Source organism: Balaenoptera physalus (assembly GCF_965194825.1).
Source record: "Balaenoptera physalus genome assembly, chromosome: 1".
NCBI lineage: Eukaryota > Metazoa > Chordata > Mammalia > Artiodactyla > Balaenopteridae > Balaenoptera > Balaenoptera physalus.
Genome location: NC_138882.1, coordinates 40781960 through 40794022, shown reverse-complemented (window position 1 = coordinate 40794022; position 12063 = coordinate 40781960).

Genomic DNA, 12063 nt, shown 5'->3' with positions numbered 1-12063 from the left:
GCTTCCCACTAGCTATCTATTTGGTAGTGTATATATGTCCATGCCACTCTCTCACTTTAATGGGGCATTCTTGTCTGAAGTTTGTTCTCAAATGACACAGCAAAGAGACAAATGATAATGGACTATATATAAAACTAGAAAGATTAAGGGAGTGAGCAGATGAAATGTTAGCAGTTGGGGAATCTGGGTGAGAAGGAAGGATATGGAGTTCTTTTACCATTCTTGCAACTTTTCTTTAAATTTGAAATTATTTTTAAAAACCAATTTATTGAGCAAAAGAAATTTCATTTATATGAATTTTTAGAACAGGCAAAATGAATCTATGGAGATAGAAATCAAAACAGTTGTTGCCTCTGGGGAGGGTGGAGAATTAACTAGAGGCAAGAGGGAACTTTCTGGGATGATAAATGTTTCTATATATTGACTCAGATGTGGTTATACAGTGTAAGTACAATGATTAAAAATCAGAGAACGGTATCCTTAAAGTATGTGCACTTTATTATGTGTAAATCATGCTTTGATTAAAAAGGATGTAGGGAAAATATATACATGAGAGGATAAACAAATCTAGAAATTGGTCCTTGAAAAGACCAGTAAAAATGACAAACCTCTGTTGATACTGATCAAGAAAAAAAAAATCCAACATCAAACTGACAGCCAATATCAAGAATGAAAAAGCTCATCCCTACAGATAAAGCTGAACACAAAAAGATCATAAGAGACTGTTAATTATTTGTTAAATGGCATAGTTCGGCTTTATGCCCTTGTCTTATATATTCTAAATCACAATACAAATGTTCCTAAATAGGGCAGAACAGCAGGACAAAGGAGAAATAAAAGTAGGGTGAACATAAAGCAAAAGATAAAGCCAAGAGAGAGGGTAGCCAGCAGGACAAGAAAGTGTCATCTGTTGTTACAAGTTGGTGTGCTGTTGATTTGAGGTTGGAAAAGCTCAGATTTATTGTGTGTTCTGTGCCAGGCTCTTTGTGCTAATCTCCTTTAATTCTCATAGTAACCTACAAGGTAGGTAGTTTTATTATGATTGTGTTTTACAGATGAAGAAATGAAGGTTTAGAGAGGTTAAGTTACTTTTCCAAGGTCACATAGGAAGAGGCAGACCAGGGCTTCAAAGCCCAACAGTTAGACTCAGAGCCTGTGAAATTACCCCAAAGCCGGCAGGCAGGACTGAGAAGCGGCCCTACAAGCATCACTGTGACACAGAACCACCCAGAATGGTGACTGCGTTGAGTAAGAACTCATTCATGCCACAGAAAGTTCTTGGAGGCTTGCACTGCGCTGGGTGCTTAGGGAAACAACCATGAATGAGACAGACAAGGCTTGAGTTTGCATTCTAGTGGGACAAATAATGAAGAAAAGGATAAATAGCAACTTCAGATGGTAGTATTGTGAAGAAAATAAAAACATGGTAATAGAGATATCTTGGAAGGGTGCAGCAGGTGGGTACCTGCGTTAGAGAGTGTCAGGGAGGAAGTGACTTTTTTTTTTTTTTTTTTTTGAGCAGAGAGACAGGACCAGCCTGTGATCCAGGCTACAGGAACAGCAAGGGTAGAGGCCCTGAGTGGGATCACAGTTAGCAAATCCCAGGGGCAGGAGGAGGCTTGGGGGGCGGCAGGAGGAGGCTGGGGGGAGCCAGGAGCAAGAAAGCATCCAAGGGCATCTAAGTGGTCTCTTCCTCTCTACAGAAATAAAATCAACTCCTCCCTCAGCCTCCTCATTCCCCACCTCCTCCTGCTGATTTCGGGATTCTGTACATTTCGTGATTCCAACTCCATAGCCCCAGTTTGTCCAGAAAAGTTACAGGTGAGTGGCCTGGTCAGTTTTGCACTGGAGGAGGGGACGAGCTGACCTATGTCACAGATGTACTGTCTGCCCTGGTCTGGCCCTACTGCTAATCTCCAGGCAGCACCTGGCTTCTTCCTGTGCAGTGAGGAATAACTCTGCTGTCTTTTTGTCTAGAGAGGCTATGGCAGGTGGTGCAGCCTCCCGGGGGCAGGGGGCTTGAGGACACAGGAGCCTCCTCTCATCTCCTCCCACAGTTGCTGGGTCCAAGCTGCCATGGTCCTCAGTGTCTGCTCAGCAGGGAATACGTATACTGGGACAAGGGTAGATGGGGGAAAGGGTGTGCTGCCTTCCTTACCCATGGCCTGTGAAGGAAATGAAAGTCTCCAACTAGTATTCCTTTGCTATGTAAAAATAGTACCACAAACTTAGCAACTTAAAACAATACACAGTTAGGACTTCCCTGGTGGCGCAGTGGTTAAAAATCTGCCTGCCAATGCAGGGGACATGGGTTCGAGCCCTGGTCTGGGAAGATCCCACATGCCGCGGAGCAGCTAAGCCCGTGTGCCACAACTACTGAGCCTGCGCTCTAGAGCCCACGAGCCACAACTACTGAGCCCACGCTCCACAACAAGAGAAGCCACCGCAATGAGAAGCCTGCGCACCGCAACGAAGAGTAGCCCCTGCTGGCTGCAACTAGAGAAAGCCCACACGCAGCAACGAAGACCCAACGCAGCCATAAATAAATAAATTTTTAAAAAACCCAATACATATTTATAACATTATCTCGTAGTTTCTGCAGGCTCAGCTGGGTCCTCTGCTTAGAATCTCCAGGCTGCCATCCAGGTGTCAGCTAGGATGTGTTCTCATCTGGAAACTTGACTGGGGAAGACTCTGCTTCCAGGCTCAGTCAAGGTGCTGACAGATTTCTCTGAGGTTCTAGAACTGAGGGCCCTGGCTTCTTGCTGGCTGGAGGCCCCCATCAGCTCCGAGGGGTGGCCCACATTTTTGAGAGGCTATCCACAGGTCCTTGTTATGTGCATCTCCCCAACATGGCTGGGTACTTCATAAAACCAGCTTTGGTCCAACTACCATCCAGTCTGTAGACCCTAGCCATCTTTGATTGTTTCCTTGCTATGTATGGGGTTGGCCAAAAAAGTTCATTCTATAGAATGTTTCAGAAAAGCCCGAACGAACTTTTTGGCCACGCCAATAGTATACAAAGTTCCAGGTTCATCTGTACGTTTCCTCCCTGGACCTGGAATCAGCCTCTTTTCTAAGAAACTATCATTAGTGTCAGGGATAAATGGAATTTCAAGACCACAGCCTGGGTCTTAGTATCTATTTTAAAAAATTTAATTTGATCTTGTATTGCATATAATTAAATATATATATATTTTTTCTCCATTAACCAGTGTATTATAGTGCCTACTATGTATAAGGCAGTCTCTGGAAGAAGGTGGATTATAAACAAGCATCATTTTATATGTGGAATCTAAAAAATGGTACAAATGAACCTATTTACAAAACAGAAATTGATTCACGGATGTAGAAAACAAACTTATGGTTACCAAGGGGGAATGGGGGGGCTAAACTGGGAGATTGTGATTGACATATACACACTACTATATATAAAAGATAACTAACAAGAACCTACTGTATAGCACAGGGAACTCTATTCGGTGCTCTGTAATGACCTATATGCGAATGGAGTCTAGAAGAGAGTGGATATATGTATATGCATGGCTGATTCACTGTGCTGTACAGCAGAAATTAACACAACATTTTAAAGCAACTATACGCCAATAATAAAAAAAAAGAAGCATCATTTGATAGCACCAAATTTCAGGACCTCAAAGTGGAGGAAGCCATGCTAGAACATTTGGGAAGTGAGACTTCAGTGAACTCTTGGGGACAGAATGATTCTGCATGTTAGTAGAATAGCCTGGTCTCCTGGCTGAAGTCCAGGCTTGAGTGTCTCCGTGTCTACTTGGCTGTGAGGGAGGGAAGTTTGAGTGCAGGATGGTGCCAGGTAATGAGGGCAGGTGACCCTCGTTGCCATGTTAACCGGCTCAGGTGCCCCGGGGACTGAGGCGGGCAGGAGGAGCCCGGCTGAGCTCTCTGAGCAGCCTCTCAGGTGTGGTGCCCGACTTCTGTGTAAACAGGTAGGAGCCTCAGGGGCCGACAGAGAATTCTGAGCACTGCAGTTGACCCTGCTCTGCTCCCGTCCCTCAGACAAGGGAGCTGGGGACGGTTGAGTTTGCCCCAGTGAATAAGGATTGAAGAAGAGGCATAGAGGTAGGAGGTGAAGCCCTAATAGGGTGCCTGGGGGCAGCTCGCTGGGCAGTTCTGTGGGCAACAGGGCTCTGGGTCAGGGTGCATGGGGTGGCAGTGCGTGCCTAGGGTTGGCTCCACTTCTCGAAAGCCATGGGAATAAGGCCCTGGCCGCAGGTCCAGGCTCCTTAAGAACCAGGCTCCTTCCCTGTTCCATCAGCCCAAGGGACCCTCTGACTCACTGCAGCCATCAGCAGAACCACGGGTGACAGCTCAGGTCCCTGGTGTAACACAAAGGGCCTGGCCTTTAGAGTTTGCCGATTTCAGCTCTGAAACTTTCAACAATTACTCCCTGAGCCTCAGTTTTTTCATTGGCAAAATGGGGTTACTAAGAACACCGTTGCTTAGTGTTCGTTAGGGGGCTACTGTGAGAGTGAGATGGGTCTCAAAAAGGGCCAGGCCCTTCCTCCTGTTATTATATTAGAGAGACTGAGCGCCTAGGTAAGCGGCCGTGGGGCTCTGCACAGGAATCGTAAAGTCAGGCACCTCCGGGAGCCAGGCAAACACCCGACGCGTGTGAAGCAGCAGCCATGAGAAGACAGGAGGGGACAAAGCGGAGGGGGCGGGCCTAAGGGCATGCAACACGTGGCTGCCAGCCTCACCCTGTCATAGCTGGGTTTGCACAGGCAAACAAGGGCCAGAGCGATGGTCTCCCCAAGATTCAGGGAGGACTCTGAGGGACGTCCGAGCCTCCTCTCCCCGAGTCTCACAGAGCCCCTAAGCAGCCCAGGGAGCAAAGCCTCTCTCCGGATACACCGTCTGGGGTCTCAGGGGTTGGCCTAGCAGGTCAGTGGGAAGCAGTGGGACCCTGACTGAGTCTTTCACCATAGCCAGAAGCTGCCCCTGGGGACAGAGCTGAGTTCCCCTCCAGCACCTCATTGAGGGCTCCAGCAGAGTCTGGGGAGGGGCATGGGAATGAGGAAGCTGGTTCACCTCCCTGCTGTCTCCCCCAGAACTAAGGTCTGCACTGTTGGGGTGTCTTTCGTAAGAGAGAATTAAGGAGACTGGGGCCAAAGACTCTGCCCCTGAATGTGCCAGTGCAGTGATACAGAGAAACTGAGCCTGGGGGTGGCCGATCTGGGACTAGCTGGTGTTTATTGAAGGGCTATTCTGAGCAGGGCACTGCACAAGATGCTTTCCATATATATCTCCTCTAATCCTCACAGCAACCCTACAAGGAAGGTTATTATTAGCTCCAAGTTATAGCTGGGCTCAGAGAACTTGGGACACAAAGCTAGGGTCACACAGCAAACAAGTGCTCAGCCTAGATTTGAAACTAGAGAGAAGAAACTTTAAAGGGCCCCCCACTTCTCACCCGTGAGGCCCTCTGCCTCTATGCTGCACTCCCAGGAGGATCAGGATGGATCTGGGTAACTCGTCACAGACACCAGGGAGCAAATGGCTACTGAGACTTCCAGAAATCAGAGGGCGAGCCCTGAGAGCTCCTGACAGCCCCAGCACACAGGACTCTACCTGCCCTCCTCATCAGGCTCCTGTGAGGGAGGAGTGGTACTTGTTAATGAGACAGAGGATGTGAAAATGTTTTGTACATTTCCAGGGGCGATGCAAATGCAAGTTGACTGCAACTTATTTTCCCTCATGGGCATAATGACTCTACCACTGAATTACGAGGTTGGATTTCTATGCTTAGTCCTTCTTTGGTGAAGTCACAAAACAGATTAGTCAATTCCCAGAATCATGGTCTTGTACAACTTGTTTTCACCCTTGCATAGCATAGGCCAAATAGTTAGCAGTGCATGTTCCCCAAGAGATGTTTCCCAACTTCAGATCCAAGAAGAGGCTTTTGTTCCTATGGATTGAACTATTATGTGCATGTCCTTTTTTAGCCTGCTGAGAAAACAAAGAAAGGCAGGGAGTCTGAATTCAACCACCTTTTGAAGAAATGTGCAGGCTCAAAAGAAGCTCTACGGTTTTCTCTGAGCTTCATGTATGTCAAGAAAATATATGAACTTAATGGAAACGCAGAAGCTGCCAGATAGGAAATAAGTGGATAAGCTTCTCTTTTCCTTCAAGAGTCCTTTTTCTATATTATACTCTGGTTTTTAAAAGGCAATGGGGGGCTCCCCTGGTGGCGCAGTGGTTAAGAATCCGCCTGCCAATGCAGGGGACACGGGTTCGAGCCCTGGTCTGGGAGGATCCCACATGCCGCGGAGCAACTAAGCCTGTGCGCCACAACTACTGAGCCTGCGCTCTAGAGCCCGCGAGCCACAACTACTGAAGCCTGTACGCCTAGAGCCCGTGCTCCACAACAAGAGAAGCCACCGCGGTGAGAAGCCCGCACACCACAACGAAGAGTAGCCCCCGCTCGCCACAACTAGAGAAAGCCTGCACACAGCAACGAAGACTCAACAACAAAAAATAAATAAATAAATAAATTTATTAAAAAAAAAAAAAAAAGGCTAACGAGACTGCAATTTGAACATTTTGGAAAGAATCCCAGCAGATGTACAATCATAGTCTTCACCAGGCTAATAAGGTAATTCCACCTCATCCCAGGTGTTTTCTTCCATGCTCTTTACCTCCCTGCTTCATCCCCAGGCCCGACCACCATGGTGGAGCCTACCATTTCTCACAGGGTGGGAAGCTAGAAGCAAGTTTTGTCATCATTATTGTCTCATGGCTGGTTAAGGTCTGGGACACTGAGGTACCATAATTTGTAAGTACCCTCCCACCCTCACCCCCCGCAATTACTGGACAGCTAGATTGCTTCCGGTATGGGTCAGTGCACGTTTCTAAACCTTAACTTTTTCAATTCTTGTTTCCAGTTTCCTCTCCACGAAGTTTCCAAGATTCTAGGCTTCTGGCAGCTCTAACAAGGCACTTGGCTTCCACCAAGAAATGGAAGGGGCCTCTTGGCCCAGCGAGGCACATGCTGGTGCTTTGACACTGGGTTGCAGCCAGCTTTGCTTCTCCTGGGGTTGCTTGGATGGCTCTGGTCTTTCTTCTTTCCTGATTGGTTGTTTAGCAGCAGGAGGTTAAAGTGCCTTTGGTTTATCTTCTGGGAAAAGAACCAAGGGCACTGGTGAAGAAACCCTGAAGAGCCTGCTGCTGCCTTCTGGCAATTCCCAGCAGCCAGCACAGGGTCCAACACAGGATAGGTGCTCAGCCTCGGCTTGCAGTGATACCACATATCCTGACTCCTTCATCAGCCCCAGATTTCAGGTCCAATCCCCCACCCTTCTGTCTCTGAAGATGGCTGAAATACCTCCTCTTCCAAGCAGCCTTCCAGGATTATGAGAAGAGTAAGTAACATGGAATTCCGCTCAACACACACACCACCTCCTTAGCCCCTCCAGATAAACACGCTTGTTACACACAAAAAATGAGATGTATTCGGTGGTCATAGCTAAGGCTTAGAAGATACGTTTCCAGGGGCTTCTGTCTGGTTTGTGGATGCAGCAGTGGGCAGGGCAGTTGTTTGGAAGAAAAGAGTATGGTTTTTCCTGGATTTGCTTTGTTATTCACTTGCTGTGTTGTATGAGCCAGTTGCTTGCCCTTTCTGAACTCATTATCTCAGCAGGTGCAGGAGTAAAGGGCAGTCAAGCCCCCTGCTGCTCTGGAATTCTCAGTAGAGCAGCCCAGGGTCAAGAAAGAGGTGTGGATGATATGGGAGAGGAGTGGGAGGCGGGAAGCCAGGGGCTGCTCTGGGTGGGGCTGCGTCTCTGCGTCCTGGTTCCCTTCCTCTGGCCGGGAGCCCCCGAGGACACAGACCACAGACGAAACTGCCTTCTGCACCTCCCACCTTGGCACCCAGCCGTGGGGCTGACACAACACGCGTGCTTAGTAATCCTTTGTTGGGGAAATGGATGAGGGCTGGGATGTGCAGGGAAGAAAGGATGTGGTGAAGGAAAAACCGAGCACTTGGAGTTCCTAGAGGGAATTCTAGCCACTTATGAGTCTATCAGAGAACATCCTGGGGTAAAGACTTCCAGAAAGAATTGTTCTCAGCCCTTCGAGAGCAACAGCAAGGCATCCACTCTGAAAGGTGGGGAAGATTGCGTTAGATCAGCCTGGCATGTCTTCTCTATAAAAGGCCGCTGTGGGAGGAGACACATTACTGCTGTGGGAACCCCGGGGGGACTGGGGCGCTCAGCACCTCAGGCCTCACGCTGGGCTCACCTCCCAGCATCACTGAATGTATGAGCCCAGAGAGAGGCAGCCGGGCTGTGTGGAGGAGGGGTGTCCAGGACCGGGAGACAGGAGCCAACAGAAAGGGGGGACCTGGTGGTGACTGGTGAGAGGGGCTGAGCAGAGTCAGCTGTCCAAAGGAAACTGACAGACTTTGCAGTGCAGGGCACAATGAAAACCCCTTTATTCATCTTGTCTATAGAGTCTTCAGTAAACACTGGTTTAGGGAATGCTTCTTCCTGGAGATGGAGGGAGGCACTGAGCCCTGTGTTAAAGCTCACGCAGAGCAAGAGCAGACTCTTCACGCTGGGTGGCAGCCCCTGGGGTACTTGTCCCACCCCCGTGCTCCAATGGCAGTGTCCCCGAGTGACCTGCGCCACCTCCCTGCTGCTAACGGTTCTTCCTGGACATCATTCTACTAGAAATCTTGGTAGTATTTAACATCACAGACCACCCCTACATTCCTGGCTTTTCCTCTCTGGCCATCCCAGAAGCAGAGCCTGAGATGAGGACTTGGGTGCAGCTCCCAGGACTTGGGAGGTGATCTGGGAAACAGGAGTGAGGGCACAAGGAGAGTGAGACAGGAAGGAGGGAAAACCAGCCTAAGGGTGTGTTGTCAAGGCCACTGCTGAGGGCAACAGGGTAAGATCCCCCGGGGAACCCCCTGGGAATTGGGATGGCATGCCTTCAAGAACTGTTCACCTGATGGGTGGGAGTCTGGAGCATTTATCTGCCAGCTCCCAGCCCCCACTGGTTGAAGATTGTCCCCAGTGATACTGCCTCACACTTGGGGACAACACTTGCAGGTGGGCCCAGTGTGCTTTCTAGGCCTCAGGGGATTGTGAGCCTGGGCTGGGACGTTGTCAATTAAAGAAGCCTCTGAGTTCAAATAGAACTGCCTGCCAGAGCTGCCCTCGATGCAGATGAGGACCACGGGGATGCGATGGGGATGGGGACAGCAGAGGCACCACCGCTGACCCCGACGTCCCTTCTTCAGTCTCTCTGGGGTCTTTCCCCTGACCTGCTGTCCGTAGGCATCTGCTAACTCTGCATGATCTGCAATTCCTTTTCTAAATGTTCACATACTGCCTGTTTAATCCAGTCTAGAATGTTGCCTGGGCCCCAGGATCATATCTGGATACTAGGGAGATACATTACCAAACAATGTTTATTTAGCTTTCCTTTGTTCCTTACTATAGACTTTGATGGGAATGCAGCTGAAACAAGCACACGGTACGAGGTTCCCTCGCCCTTTCTCCGCCTGCTTCTCTGCTGGCCCTGTGGGTCAGTCCCAGGCTCTCTTCTCTTCTGGCCCTGTGTGATCTGAGTTGCTCACCTGTGTCCAAGGTTGAACATCTACCTTGACCCTGATGACCCTCAGATCTTTGTTTTTAGCCAAACCCATCCTCTGAGTGTGGGGCTGGTCACTGGGCCTATCCTCCTGGGAGTCACAAAGACGTCTGCCCCTCCCCGTCCACACTGCCAAAGCCAAGCCCAGCTTCCCCTCCATTCTGCTCCTGCCCCCGGGTGTCGTGTCTCACCACCACCAAGTCAGAATTCCCAGACAATTCCACCCTCCCCCTCATTCTCCGTGCCCAGTCCGAGCACTCCGCCAGGGGCCAGGCAGCATACTAACTACCAAGCTTCTCCATTGCCCTGGACTCACCAGCATTCTGCTTTGGAAACTGATTTCAGAATCTATTAAGATTCACATGGGACATTCAGGTCCACGTGTGACAATTTGTTTCATCCGGCACATCACACCTGCTCCTGCGTCTCTCACTAATACCACCTTTTTTTCTTTCCCAGGCCCAGGGCATCCCCTCTGTGGCCCCATGTCAGTACCCACCCAGAGGGCCCGCAGCAGCTTGTGTCACTTCAGGTTTTGTTCTTCTAATGTCGGGCCACATCATGGCCCCCTCTTCCCGTTGACTTGCCGGTACTTGGCCTCCTCCCAGAAGCATTTCCAGGTTGAGTGCAAGGGGCTCCCCTACTTTCTTACCCCCTGGACCTGGAGTGGCATCCTACACTGTAGAGTGTCCAGGCTCCTGGACCACCCTCCCACAGCCCTCACGTCACCCGCCTCGGCTGGCCTGTGCACGCTCTCGCCCATGGCTGACCTCAGCCCCCCACAGTCCACTCCTGTCTGGCTTACGTCTGTGGTCTGTGGGTCCTCGAGCCTGTGACAGCTCACCTCAGGCTCCTGCAGGCTCAGGAGGGCAGGAGCAGGTCCAGGACATCCGCTGAGCACCGACAGCAGGCTCAGGGTGCTCTGGCTGTCACCTTCTCTAAGTGCGTTGACCTTTCACCACGTGCTGGGGCTTGGGCTCCTAGCCCTTGAAGAGTCCTTATTCTGCAGGGAGGCTCAGCCAGCAGCGTGAAGCTCCACTGATTCTCACTATTTGCAGTTGTCATGTTCTGAATGTCGCTGCCAGAACTGAACCACTGCTCCTGGGGGAAATACACAGCTAGGTTCCAGGTTAGCCCCTGGTCAGGACATTTTTGTCAGCCAGTCAATATACAACCTTGTTTCATGTGTGTTTCTGTTCAAAGACACCTTATTCATATGTATTGTTGTTTCATTAACATTGAACTCACAGCCAACAGCAGTAAAACTCACGCCTGAATGAAGTTCATCTAACCCACCCACATGTTTTCTCCATAAGGCACATCACAGCCTTCTTGTGCTTAGGAACCGTAGACAGAACTTCAGCACTACACTTGGGGACCATTTTAGACAGTGAAATCACCAGCAAAAAGCACAAAGTGGGAGAAGTGGGACACTAAATAGACCGGGAGAAGGACATTTGTTTACAGTCTGAGAGCCGAAACAGGAAGGCAGAGGACTGCCTCGTTCCACTTCAGCTGGGAATGTCGAATTTTTTAATGCTTTGTACGTGTCCAGAATGACCGCAAAACCGCCATGAGCATTGATCTGGGGATTACAAATACATTTCAGTGAGTAGACAGCTTTGCAACTGTGAGTAATGAGGATTGATTGTATATACAGAGAGAAGAATGAAGCTTCAGAGAGTGGAGAGGAGGGAACAGCTGGGCAGACAAAGTTCACTGAGGTTTACCACTAGAGTAGATTTCCAGGGATAAGTAAGACCCATCCCCCCACCCCCCCCACCCAGGTAGAGGGCATTTGGGGCAAAGCGTGCATCGTGCACAAAGGCATCAGACAAGATGGGGTGGAGTAATTATTTCCTTGGGATGAAGATGGAAAAACCAGAGGGGAGGTGTCCGGAAGACATGTCAGGACTCTTTGATGGACAGCTGGCCGGTTTTGCCCAGGCTCTCAGATCAGTCAAACCATAGGGCAGAACCTAAAAGAAGTCAGTGGTGAGTGAATTCTACAGAAATGGGGCATGAAGGTACCGTCTAGCACAGAATAGATGGTCAATAAACACCTAGTGAATAAATGAATTATATATATATAACAGAATATATATATATAACAGAATGAGGCTAAGTGGAAGAGAGGGGAAAGGGAAAAGAAGGAGAGAGAGAAGGAGCAGGGGCTTAAGCAAGCCAGCTGGGAGACGGTGAGGTTCTCATTTTCCTGTAGTCAGCTGCAATGCTTCCTCTGGCTGGAGAAGGAAATGTGGCCACAGGAGTGGAAGGAGGGCTGCCCGGAGAGAAGAGCATGGGTAAATGCAAGTCTGGTCTGTACCTATGACTACTGTGTCAGTTTCATTCACTCTCAGTCAGGCTACACAAATCTTCTGCAGGGCTCTGAAAACCCAATGCATGACCGAGTGCTTAGGAATGGTTTGG